Below are 12,243 nucleotides of genomic sequence, written 5' to 3'. Positions count from 1 at the left end.
TAGCACGATGTATTACTGTTTGACTGGTACTGTGATTAAAGCGGATAAAAGCAGAATGACAGCTGAAAAATACAAATGCAAATCATAAATGATTTATAATAAACATTGTCTCCAATTTCAATCAGAACTACATTAAGCAAATTTAAATTAAGTGAATTAATCTGTCTTGCCCCAAGACAGATTAAATAGATGTATTTAAATCAGAGTATTTTAAAAATTCCTTCTGTTTCTCTAAGATTCATGGACTGTTAAGCCAACTGGAACTCTTGGAATACTATATTTTGGTTTTGTAAAGTCATTAAACTTCAACCAGTTGAGACAGATATGTTATTTTTTTTTTTTAATAGGATATTATATAGAATTAGTGTCAAGGGTATGCAGGTGGTTCTTTCACCATCTTTAATTCTTGAGTTAACAAATCATTTATTTTATATTTGCATTTCTATTCATAGTTCTGCAGTCCATTTTTGTACTAATAGAGTAGAAATAAGGTAATTGTGGAATGTAAACTTCTTTCCTCAAGCAACATAAATGCATGACAAATCAATATTCCTTTTTATGCATCTTTTAATGATTTTACCATCCTTGTTTAATAAAAACTTGCTCTATTGATGTTATGTATTGATAAAATTATTTTATTGCTAGGAGACTTACTGTTGAACTCAAGAATCTCGAGTATGTAAAACACTTGCCTTCTACTTTTGTTTTATATTGCTTTCTAAATTTTGTGTTGCTGTCCTTCCTTTATCAAGTAAAAATGAGCTAAAATATTAGGCTGTTTTTCTGACTGTTGAAGTGCAAAAGGAGCAAGAAGAAATGTAAAAAAAACCCACATATTTAATTGTTTAGGCAAATATCTTGTCTTAATTCTTCTCCACTGAGAAATAAATCCATTTTGAAGCAGTAAGTATGCTTGTATTATCCTTATGGTGTTGTTAGTTGAAACTATCTTTGCCTATTTCTAGTTAAAGCAAATATTAATTCTCATTTAATTGTTAATTAATTGCTGTTCATTATAACAATTTAGAATACTTATTAGTTCTTTACCACAGTATTTTTTCATCCTATCACAATTTCTAGTTACTCTTTAATCCTATGGAGAAATGAAACAATGCAAATAAAACTGATGGGCAACCTTTTGCCTTCAGGTGATTAAGATGGCAAATCTTACTTCCTGATAACACATTGAAGACAAGAAAAGAGACTGAAGGAGTAAAAACAAACAAACAAACAAAACAAACAAACAAAAAAACCCCCACGAGTCTCCCTGCCAAAAAAAATGTAAAAGGCAGCAACAGAGTCAAATAGACCTGAGGACTCATTCAGTAAGCTTACATTGCAGATCTTTAAAATCTTTCTTACAACATTACATAAACAGACATTCTAATATGAATGATATTGCACCACACATAACTGTTTTCAGCCTATAAATGAGAAAAGTCTCAATCAAAGCTGCTGTGGGGAGAATATAGTTCATCTTGGCTGCTTCTGAGTGGCTGTGTTTTCTACACTGTGTTAAAAGGAGTTGTCTTTTCCCACAGTAATCTCTTGTAATTTACAACTGCAAAAATACTGTGGCTGCAACAGTGAAACAGTAAGTGAGTTTACAGGCAGAAGTAAAGACTCAGTAGGATTCTCAGTAGGAAACAAAATGGCTTACAGTAAGAAGGAAGTAAGTATGTAAACAGCTTTGTCCCTTTATCCCTCCGAATGCCTGACTGTTTCTTTGCCTTCTTACCATACTGTGCTTTTTCCCCTTTCTTTCCTACTATTTACTGGTTCTTCTTGTTCTTCTTCTTTCCTCTCTTCCCTTCTCCCTGTAATAAAAGAATCAAGTGGTTTTTAAGGCAATTCTCTGATCTCAATAGCAGTCAAGGTCCGAGCTACTTAGAACTTCAGAGCCAGATATTTAGACTTTCACTTTGCATTTGTGAAGAACCTTCTTGTCTTTCTTCAGACTTCAGCATCTTCAGTTTTCTGTTATCTGCCATCTGGGACAGAAGACTCTTTCTTCCTAGGTAAAACTTGCCAGTTAATTGTGAGTGCACCTCCCTGGATGGGAAAATAGGAAGAAAATAACCCAAACAAACAGTTATGAAAAAGAAATGTTAAGATCAGAAACGATATGCTAGATATATTATAGACCAGCTTGTAATATAACTGTATTAAAATTGGTAGAAATCTGGAAAATCAATATTCAATTGAAGGAGAATTGTTGATGGTTTTGAGGAAAGAGATATTTTTGATTTGTTAGTAGAAAAAATACTATTGCTTGTGAAAAATAGACTGCAAGTAGACTCAATTCTATTTGTGTCTGTGGGGAAAGGTGTGGTATTGTGATTAGAATTTAAAGTGGAGGATCAGAAGAATCAATATTTGTCTGGAAGGAAGGGAGACTGGCAGGTGGCTTGGCAGTAGACTGGACAAAAACTTGCATTTAGTCTGAAATGGAGGGGGGATGATAGGAAGGTATGTGTTATGGATAACAAAAAGACATGACAGATGAGTACAATAAAGTGTGGGTTGATGAGTGGCTCTGCATGGGAAATGCAGGCAATGCAAGCACTTGCATGCATCTTCTTGATCTTAACTTTTCACATACATTTAATTATTCTACTGGTTATTACAGCTGCTGGAAATACTGTTATGTTATTTCAAATTTTAATGGGGCCGACACTTTGAGAATAGAGGAGTTGTGTTGTGATAGGAATTTAGAACTGTTCTTTTGTAACTTTGCAAAGGAAAACTGATCCAGAAGAATGTGGATGCTGTTTTTCAGGGGGGCTGGTGTTCGCTCTTTGAGTGCCATACTCACTTTTAAATGACCATGGTTGAGAGCAAGGTTCCTGGCAATATGTGAGCAATATGAAACCAGAATTGAAGATACTTTTTTTTAATATTAAACGAACTAGAAATAATGATTTCTAATACACATACATCCATGCATCTCTTGCTTATTTTCCTGTTGTAACTTTTTGTTTTTAACTCTGGAATGAACAGGAACATTTATCTCAGATTATAGTCCTTTCCTCTTTTAGAGTAAGCAGTAGAACGAAGTAGCAGTTTAACAAGACTTTTTATTTTATCACATCTATTTTAATGTGACAGATGGTGTATAGGATTAGTTTTGCAATCATAATTTGTGATCTCTTCTTTCCTGTTTGTTCCTACACACTTTTATTTCCTTTTCTTTTATCTTTGTAATGGGTGAGGTTCTTCTGGAGGCTTAAATATCAGATCACAGCACAAAAGGTGGGTAAGGAGTTGGCACAAAAGACTAGAACTTAAGTTACTGAAACAATTTCATACTCATAAATACATAATTACACATACAATATTTACAGCAGAATACTGTGCAATTTTGTTATTTGAGAGAGAACCTTAAGTAGGTTGTCATTGCATACACAAATAGGTATTTTTTTCCACTCCTTATTTGAAGTAATCATGTACTTCTACTTCATGGAGCTTGGGAGTAGTCTGCATCAGGGTTAGAAAGTTTCACATGCTTTCAAAATGTGAGTAGAATATTGAAAATGTGTTAATACAAATGTTACAGCTTCTGCTGAAACATCTGAGTCATTGGTGTTTAGCAAGTAGATCGTTAAAGTACTGTTGTTGGACTCGTTCACACAGAGTCTGGTTTTAGCAAATCTCATTATATGATTACGGGCATATTTAAAGTGTTAAATGGTGTCTACAAAGAAAGAAGTAGCAGGTTGACTATGGATTATGCAATCTGTGGAACTGTCAGTTTCTTCATTTGTCTATCTTCACTTTTGCCTTCATAACCTGGAAGTTGTGGCTGAATAGAGAAGAATGCTAGTGACTGTCAAGATAGCTATGATAATTAGTCTGGGGTTTTGGGGGATAAATGTATATTGACAGTAATGTGTTATTAGAGATTTACAGTGTGAAAGTAGCAAATGGAAAAAAAATAATTGTGTGTTCCTTTAGCTCACTAATACTGATGTAACGAAACTATTGCTGATTTAAATTAGATCATGGTTTGATAGAAAGGAATAACTGGTAGTGCAATAGCAAGAAAAATTCAACAGCACCATTCCTAACGATTGCAAAAAATTTTCTAGAATATTTTTCTCAATATACTCCTAGATTTATGTAAATTTGATATTTTGTTTTTCCATTACAAAACAGTTCTTAACTGCAGCCTTCCTGCAGGTATTTTTATCTTCCGAAGTTCTGTGATCACACATAAGTAGTCTGATAAATATTTTATGCCTTTAACAGAATACTTCTAATTACTGACTTGAATCTTATGCAAGAAGACATTAATGACTATCAACTCCAAAAGTAACTTGTAACTGGAGTGATAAAGATACAAAATACTAGGGAAAACTGGCATTCTTTTTCCTTCAACAGAGAGCTGAAAGAGACTTTCAGAGTAGAATGGGCTCCTTTGAGGAATGGAGTAGAAAGAGAGGGGAAATGGGAAAAAGAGGATGTCCAAAATAGACAATAGAAAAGACACTTAAAGTGGAGAACTTTCCCTGAATACAACAGGGAAAGGAGTGGAAAGAAGTAAGTGTGTAGTTTCATAGAATCATAGAATCATAGAATCACCAAGGTTGGAAAAGACCTAAAAGATCACCCAGTCCAATCATTCACCTATTCCCAATAGCTCCCACTAAACCATGTCCCTCAACACAACATCCAGCCTTTCCTTGAACACCCCCAGGCTCTGTGACTCCACCACCTCCCTGGGCAGTCCATTCCAGTGCCTGACCACCCTTTCTGAAAAGTAATACTTCCTCATGTCCAGCCTGCATCTCCCCTGCCGTAGCTTGAAACCATTCCCCCTGGTCCTATCACTAATGACACGAGAGAAGAGGCCGACCCCCAGCTCACCACAACCTCCCTTCAGGAAGTTATAGAGAGCAATGAGGTCTCCCCTGAGCCTCCTCTTCTCCAGGCTGAACATTCCCAGCTCCTTCAGCCTCTCCTCATACGGCCTGTGTTCCAGACCTCTCAGTTTTTTTCTTTCTCTGTATGCTTTTGTTTTTATTCCTGCTTTTTGGGGCAGAGAGTGGATTATCTTGTACTGAACAGAAGGAAAGAATCTAAAACTGGAGAAAGGGTTGAAGAGAATCTAACTATCAATATAGAATTATAGTACTGGTGCACTGAAGGCTCAGCTTGAGAAGTACTTTGTGGCTTTGCAATCCCAGTAGAGACAATGCATTTGTAGTTTGGTGGTAAAGGGAAAAATATTAAATCACTTTTGTCATAGTCATGCTACTGCACTGGAAAAACATGAAACACTTCATTACAGAAAGGGTTGTTAAGCATTGGAATAGGCTCTCCAGGGAGGTGGTTGAGTCACCATCCCTGGATGTGTTTATAAACCGTTTGGATGTGGTGCTCAGGAACATGATTTAGCAGAGGGTTATTAGTATGGTTAGGTGGACTTGATGGTCTTGCAGGTCTTTTCCAACCTGAGCAATTTTATGAGTCTGTGATTCTACAATTCTATTTGCTTGGCAAAAATGCCTGAGCCCAATGGGCTGTTGTGATCTGGTTGACATCTGGTCGCAACTGGTGTTCCTCAGGGTTTAGTATTGGGTCCAGTTTAATTTAGCATTTTTATCAGTGATCATGAAGGGGTAGAATGCACCCCCAGTTTCCAGATTACACAAAGGTGAATGAGGGTGCTGATTTTCTTGAGGGTAGGAAGGTTCACGAAAGCATCTGGGTAGCTAGGCTGATGGGCTTTGTCTATCAACGAGGCTACATATTGAGTTCAGCACTTGTTTTGCAACAGGCTGATGCAGTGCTAGACGCTTTGAGAAGAGTAGCTGGAAAGTTGCCTGGCAGGAAGAGACATGGAGATGCTCACTGACAGCTGACTGAATAAGAGCGAGCAAGGTGCTCAGGTGCCCCAAAAGGCCAACAGCATCTTGGCTGGATCAAAAGTAGTATGGTCAGCAGAACTAGGGAAGTGATTGTCCTCTTGTACGAGGCACTAGTGAGACCTCACCTTGACTTCTGCATTCAGTTTTGGTCTCCTTGCTACGAGAAAGATACTGAATTGCTCAAGTATGAGCAAAACAACTGGCAGAAGTGCTAGAAAGACAGATGCCAGTAGTGGATGAGGAAAGTAGGCTTATTTAGTCAAGAGAAGAAGAATTTGATGGGAGATATTACTCAGTACAGCTATCTGAAAGGAAGTTCCAGTTAGTCAGCTGCTTTTCTTAGGTGAAAAGCAATGTAATGTGGGAATTGCAAAGGATGCATGGATATGGTGTTTAGGGGCATGGCTTAGTGGTGTTAGTGCAATGGTTGGACTTGATGACCTTAGGGATCTTTTCCAAACAAAATTATTCTGTGCTTCTATTCTGTGATTCTAAGTGGGCAGCAGAAAGCGATAATGTAAAGCTAAAGGACCACTGCAGGGTTGTTTTGTTCCTGTACATTTTCATGGGGTTTATTCTTGGTTGCTTTTGGATGAAGATCTGTGTATGCCTTTGGTCTGATCCTACTAGGCAAGTAGGAAAGCACATGGCTTGGAAATACTGTACTGAGAATTAACTCTTAAGATCATGTTCTGCTACTGTTTAGGTGCAGAAAAAATACAAGTAACAAATTAGTTTGGTTTTCAGTTATAAAACAAAACTAGTCTGATAGTCTAGATATTAAAGCTGTTTGAGAGAAGACCTTTACCTTTGATCTTGCAGGTGGTTCTGAAACAGTCTGTATCTCTGTCAGTAAGCAAAAGGTGTGGTAAGAACAGAACTATCTGGAAAACCAAAGATGACTGGGAGCATGGAATGTAAACAGTGAAAACAGTCAAAACTTTCAAAATGCTTTAAATTTATCTTCATAAAGTTGTAAAGGAGCTTCAGCAGCTGTAGCAAATTCTCTAGAGATTTTTTCAATACAGTAGTTAGTTTTACAAATGTCAAAATGGCTGTTACGTAGCAGTCCTTAGGAAAACAAAGAATTGTTGCCTCATGTAGCTGAAATGAATGGAGCCAACTGCTTCATGGGTAGTGAATGTGAAGAACTGAACTTTTCTTTCATTGTTTCATAATTATCATGGAGTACAGATCTTCTAGAAATCCTTATCGATACTCTTGCATTGCAGGATTAAATGTAGCACCATTAACTGCAGAGATCAAAAGGTTTGAAGGAAGAAAAAGGGACTTAGCTGGGAGAAAGCAAATATCTAGGAGCTCAATTTCAGAAGCAAGAAATAAACCTGTCCTGAGTTTCGTACCCTCCTCCTGAATTCACACATGAGAGCTGGTGGACTGTGCAACACAATTCCTTCAGTTCTCATCTTCTTTGTAGGTGTTTGGGACACAGCTAGATGCCTACAATCCTTTCTAGTTTGGTTCACTGTGCATCTCAGCTGGAAATGAAAATAATGCAGCTTCTTCCTTGTAAATTCATTCTGCTTGAGAGTGGCAGATCACAAATTACTGTTGGAACCATAAGGATTAGAGCTAATTTGCTCTTCTGGTGGAGTATATTGCTGCAGATATTACCTGCTCTGATTTCTTTTAGTAAGACTAGTTGGCTCTCTGACATTTTTGTCAATAGTTGGTTCTCCAAATAGTTTGTTCTCTCATTTGGAATATACATTTTATATCTTCTTGTGCCAATCTGTTTCAAGTTTATTGTGGAACAAGTCACTTTCACTGTTACTTTTACTCTGCAAAAATTAGTAAGAATATTTTAAAAGTAATTTTGAAGACTGTGTTAGCTTAGTCTTGTTCAAGAGTTTTACTGAAAAGCCTCCTTTATGCCTTTCTCTGTGGCATACCCTGGTAGTCTGCTTTTCTCATAAATATATCTTTCCCTACTGCTTCTCATTTTCTGTCTGTTTAAAAATGATTTTGTAAGTTTTATTTATCCTGACATCAGACAAAAAAGGGCTGCAAATTTCAACAGTAGGAGACTTGTGGTGTCATACTTAGCATTAACTGCTGTGGAGATGTTTTCCATTTACTCCCTACATTTAGACAACAAGAAATGACTGAAAATCCTTGGCTGCAAGATCTTTATCCCTGACCCCTGAGGCTCTGCAGTGTAATAAAATTCTTATCTATCCTTTTCTCCAGCACTCTGAGGGAATCCTTAAATGTCATCAAGAGTGAAGGAAGATCTAAATTTCGTAATTTTCGTAAGTTTTCATGACTTTTCATATTCCATAGTTTTTAAAACAATAATATCTCCATACTATCAAAAAGGAGAGGAGAAAAAAAAAGCCCTGACCATCAGTGGTGTATTTTAAAAGCAGCTGCTTCTCTTTCTAACTTCTATTTACGTGTAGCTATGATTTGGATGCCACGGGAATGGAAAATTCATTGGTTTGTTGCTCTGGGGTATTAAGTGTAATCTTTGTTATGCGCTCTTGCAGTATTTGTTTTAATGGTCTGGGGATGCTAAGTAGTTTCATATAATCTAAGGAAACTGGAGTCTCAGAGCAATTGTTCTCTTGGGTAAGCCTGGGACCGTATTGTGCTGGGCTTGGGATGGTAAAGCCCTACATACTCTTCTGTGTAAGACAAAAATATAGAGGGGCAGAAAATGAATTAGTACACATATCTACCCTTTCCCAAGGTTTCTTTTTTCCTGTACCAGCTGTGACTCAGTGTGATATTTCCATCTTCCAATCGAACCAAGGCTTTTGCTATTATTTTTTTTTCTGCATCTTGAAGCGTATCATCTCTATGGCATCTGTTATGGCCTTGCAGCAAATAATCACCATGAAAAGGTATCTTCTCAGAATTAGTTTAAGCTTCTTCCCAAATTTTCATTTGTATTCAATTATACTTCCAAAAGTTAAAACAAAACAAAATGATGTCTTCATTTCCCCCTCCACCCCCAACTTTTTTTTTTTTTAATATATATATATATTTTTTGATAGGAATCTTATTGAGTCTGCAGTGTTGGTCATGCTTAGTAAATCATTGTATATTTTATTCTACCTTCTGGAGTAAAGCAGGTTCTAACATGCCAGTTTTTGCATCTGTTCATGCACAATAATCATCTGGTTTTTTCTTCGTGTGTATTTAGGTTATGCATGTATAGCAATCCTCTGTAACTTAATTAGTTTTAAATAAGGTGGGGTAACTGCTAAGTGACTGAGTAGACTTCAGTTAAAATTCAGAACCTGGTTCTTTACCCAGCTGAAGATGAGGAGGTGAGAGTACAGTGAGAGATGTCTGTCTTTGTTGGAAAAGCTCAGTGGGGAAGACGTATAGGGATAGGAGAAGCAGAAGAACTGCTTTATTTTGAGAGCTTTGTTCTCCAACTCCTGTGTTCTAATCTGCATTTAGAGCTAGGGATTCTCAAATTTCTCAAAATTAAAAAATTGCTAAATCTTCTAATCTGTCATCTCATCTTCTTTGCTCCCTTAATTCTCTTGTTTTTGCCCATGACTTTGCTTTTCCTGTTGCACATTCTTTTTTCCTGGCAGAGAGCAGGCAGTGAAAGTTGAAGTACTTGAGTGTGACTCAGATGCTGCACTTATACTGCTTAACAGGTGATAGTCTGAGAAGTGGATAATTTGGCTTTAGAAAGATTTTGCATCCGGTGAGATGAAATTATTCATCAGAGAATGAATCCATTATGCAATCTTGCTGTCAACAAAAGCACGAAGGAAGACAGTTAATCTCTACCACTTTTTTTGTTACTTTGCTTCTGAAGGGGTCACTAACCTCCTGCATGGATTATGAGAATCATCAAACTACTTTTCTTAAGAAGAAAGCAATCTGTCACATCTGTCTGAAGTGACTGGCAGGATCTTCCCACGTTATACTATCCTTACATGAGTTCATAGTGATGTATGTTACTTGTACTAGTAGCTTGATGAAGTCAAGTGTTTAAGCAGTGGTACTATCCATGAAACAGGAAACAGTTTGGGGGAAACGGATACAGCTATCCAATGAAGGAGACAAACCTCACTTTTAGAATTCATCCATCATAAATGGGGATGGAAGAATTAACAAGAATCCCTTTTTGTGATTTTGTTTTTATTTAAAGTCTACACAGTGATGGCATTTAGATTGGATCAGAATGACTGAAGCACTAAGAATCCTGCTTCTGCTGAATGTGTGAGGAATATCTTAGTCACCTATTAGGCACTCAAAAATACACCCACAACCTTTGATAGAGATGTTAATGTAGTGTTGTATTTGTTGTATAATTCACTTTTTTGGAACTCTAAAAAGTAATTGGACAGAAATTCTGAAAACAGCTTATGGAATTATTGTGTTCTTTGCTTAAGGTGCATTACATGTCTCTCTTCTGTCTTTCCCTCTTAAGGATTATTCATTTGCGTAGTTTCGTTTTGTGGATTTTTTTTTTTTTTAATGTGTGCCCTTTATATTGAACTTTGTGGGTTCAGGTAAGATTATTTTTCATTCCCCTGCTTGAGATTTCTTCTACTAAGACTGAGAACTGAAACTGAGATGCTGTGTATGAGGAGAATTATGCTAAGAATTTAATTTAAAAGTGCATTTTCTTTTGCAATGTTTGAGCAGTTTGGGGATTTCAGCAGAGCTTCTTTAGTGGTGGTGCTTCATTGCAGCTACTCACCTTCCTTGAAAGGAATTTTGAGGCATTTTCTTCTTTACAATAGAAATCCATTCTGTTAACTGTATTGTGAAACCAATAGTTGTATTAGTATCTGATCTATCAGTGGCTTACAGTGTGAAATTAGGCAAATAATTGAGACTCCTTGTATTTCTGTAAAGTCTAGAAAATAAGAATAGTGATTGTTCTATTTAAAGTACCCTAGTACCAAAGTGCAATGCAGACAAGAGTATGGAAACAACTGTGTATTCAAGTGCCTTTGCAGTTGGTAAAGTTTGCCTCTAATATTCTAGACAATCTGATGGCTATTTGTGACTCATAGAAACATGTTCTTTATCTATAATAAAACTACATTGTAGGGTTTTGTTTTTAAATAAATTTAATGCCATATAAAATTTACCAACAACATACAAAATAGGGCCATGGTTTGGCTTATCCTATCTCTTGGGGTGTTTTTTGTTCATTTTTTTCATCTGTCTGTGTACCAGAGGACTGTAATTGCACTTTGACCTTCTTGTTTTGATTAATAAAATGAAACTCAAATGATTTATTATTTGATGAAATTGGCAGGTGGGTATATAGATGCTTGGTTTGGAACTAGGTGTGGGTGTAGTGTTTCTTACATGTACTGGCAGTCAAAGTTCTTACTGTGTGCCAATTAAGAAAGAAAAAAATCAATTTAAAAGATCGTTTATTGGTAGGTGAACAGATATAACGAACACTTAAGGGTAGGAGAGAGTAGCAGGATATCCATTTGTATCAACTGGAAAGCCTTGTCAGAAGTGGCTTATTCAGACAACTTTAATTCCTGCTTGGGATTTCAGTTGTAGTCAGCTTGATTAGAATATACATTTAACAAATATTGTAACAGGTAGTATTTGTAGTAATTTGTCATTTGTTGCATATTAAAGGTAGATGTTCAGGAGTCCAAACTGTGCGTAAAGTCAAGAGCTGGTTGTAAAACCCCCTGTTGACTTCAGGAGGTCTTGGCAATTTGTCCCCGAGTTCAGCTGGAAGCAAGTCTTGCTCTGTGCAGCTTCCATGTTCAAACCCCCACTCTCCCCCCAAAAAAAAACCAACACAATACCACTTTGATTGTAACGTGTTACTGGTTTTTAGATTTAGATCCAGTTCACCTACTAAAAGAAATGGCTTTTAATAAAAATTTATCAAAGTGAGGCTGAAGTGCTTTTGATAAACTTTTTGGGGAAAGCTTAGCTGGGTTTATCGGATTATGATAGCTGGGTTATGATTATGGCTTGTTTTTTGTCACCTGTTTATTAGTTAGATATTAATATTTGGGTTTTTTTCTGTTTTGCCTGGGGATGTGATTCTTGAAGTCCATGAAGGTCTACCCTCTTGCAGCAGCTCCTTCTTGACCCTTGCAGCTAAGTTTGGAATTTGTAGCCTGGCTGAACTGAGTTAAAGCTGCAATTGTGTATATGCATTATGCTGAAAAGCTCCACAGAAAATTGAAGTTGCTCACGAATTTAAGACTGGTCAAGGAAAAATTATTTATTGTTCTGTTACTTAGGCAGTATGCTATCCTGGATGGTTTCTGAATAGGACTGAAGTTAAGCAGAAGGAACTCATGTTATGTTTGGCATTACTGAGTGGGTACATCCAGGGAAGTTTCCTTAGAGTTGTTTGAGCTCATCCAAGATTGGAACGTAGGTGGAAGCC

The 12,243-nt window shown here is 36.7% G+C and overlaps 1 protein-coding gene across 7 annotated transcripts in view; it reads left to right on the top strand.

Annotated features, from left to right (window-relative positions):
• JAK2 (Janus kinase 2) overlaps nucleotides 1-12,243 on the top strand; it is an 88,967-nt gene that overhangs the window by 10,755 nt on the left and 65,969 nt on the right. For 2 of the 7 annotated variants that reach the window (XM_052700459.1, XM_052700463.1), the window contains exon 2: nucleotides 8,082-8,143. The exons of the other annotated variants lie outside the window; for them this stretch is intronic. The gene's annotated coding sequence lies outside the window, so the exon portion shown is untranslated. The remainder of the gene's footprint in view (nucleotides 1-8,081; nucleotides 8,144-12,243) is intronic. 7 annotated transcript variants of the gene reach the window in all.

Source organism: Tympanuchus pallidicinctus, unplaced genomic scaffold (assembly GCF_026119805.1).
Source record: "Tympanuchus pallidicinctus isolate F22 unplaced genomic scaffold, pur_lepc_1.0 scaffold4, whole genome shotgun sequence".
Taxonomy (NCBI): domain Eukaryota; kingdom Metazoa; phylum Chordata; class Aves; order Galliformes; family Phasianidae; genus Tympanuchus; species Tympanuchus pallidicinctus.
The sequence above is the reverse complement of the archived record's forward strand: the minus strand, read 5'-3'. Positions and strand labels throughout refer to the sequence as shown.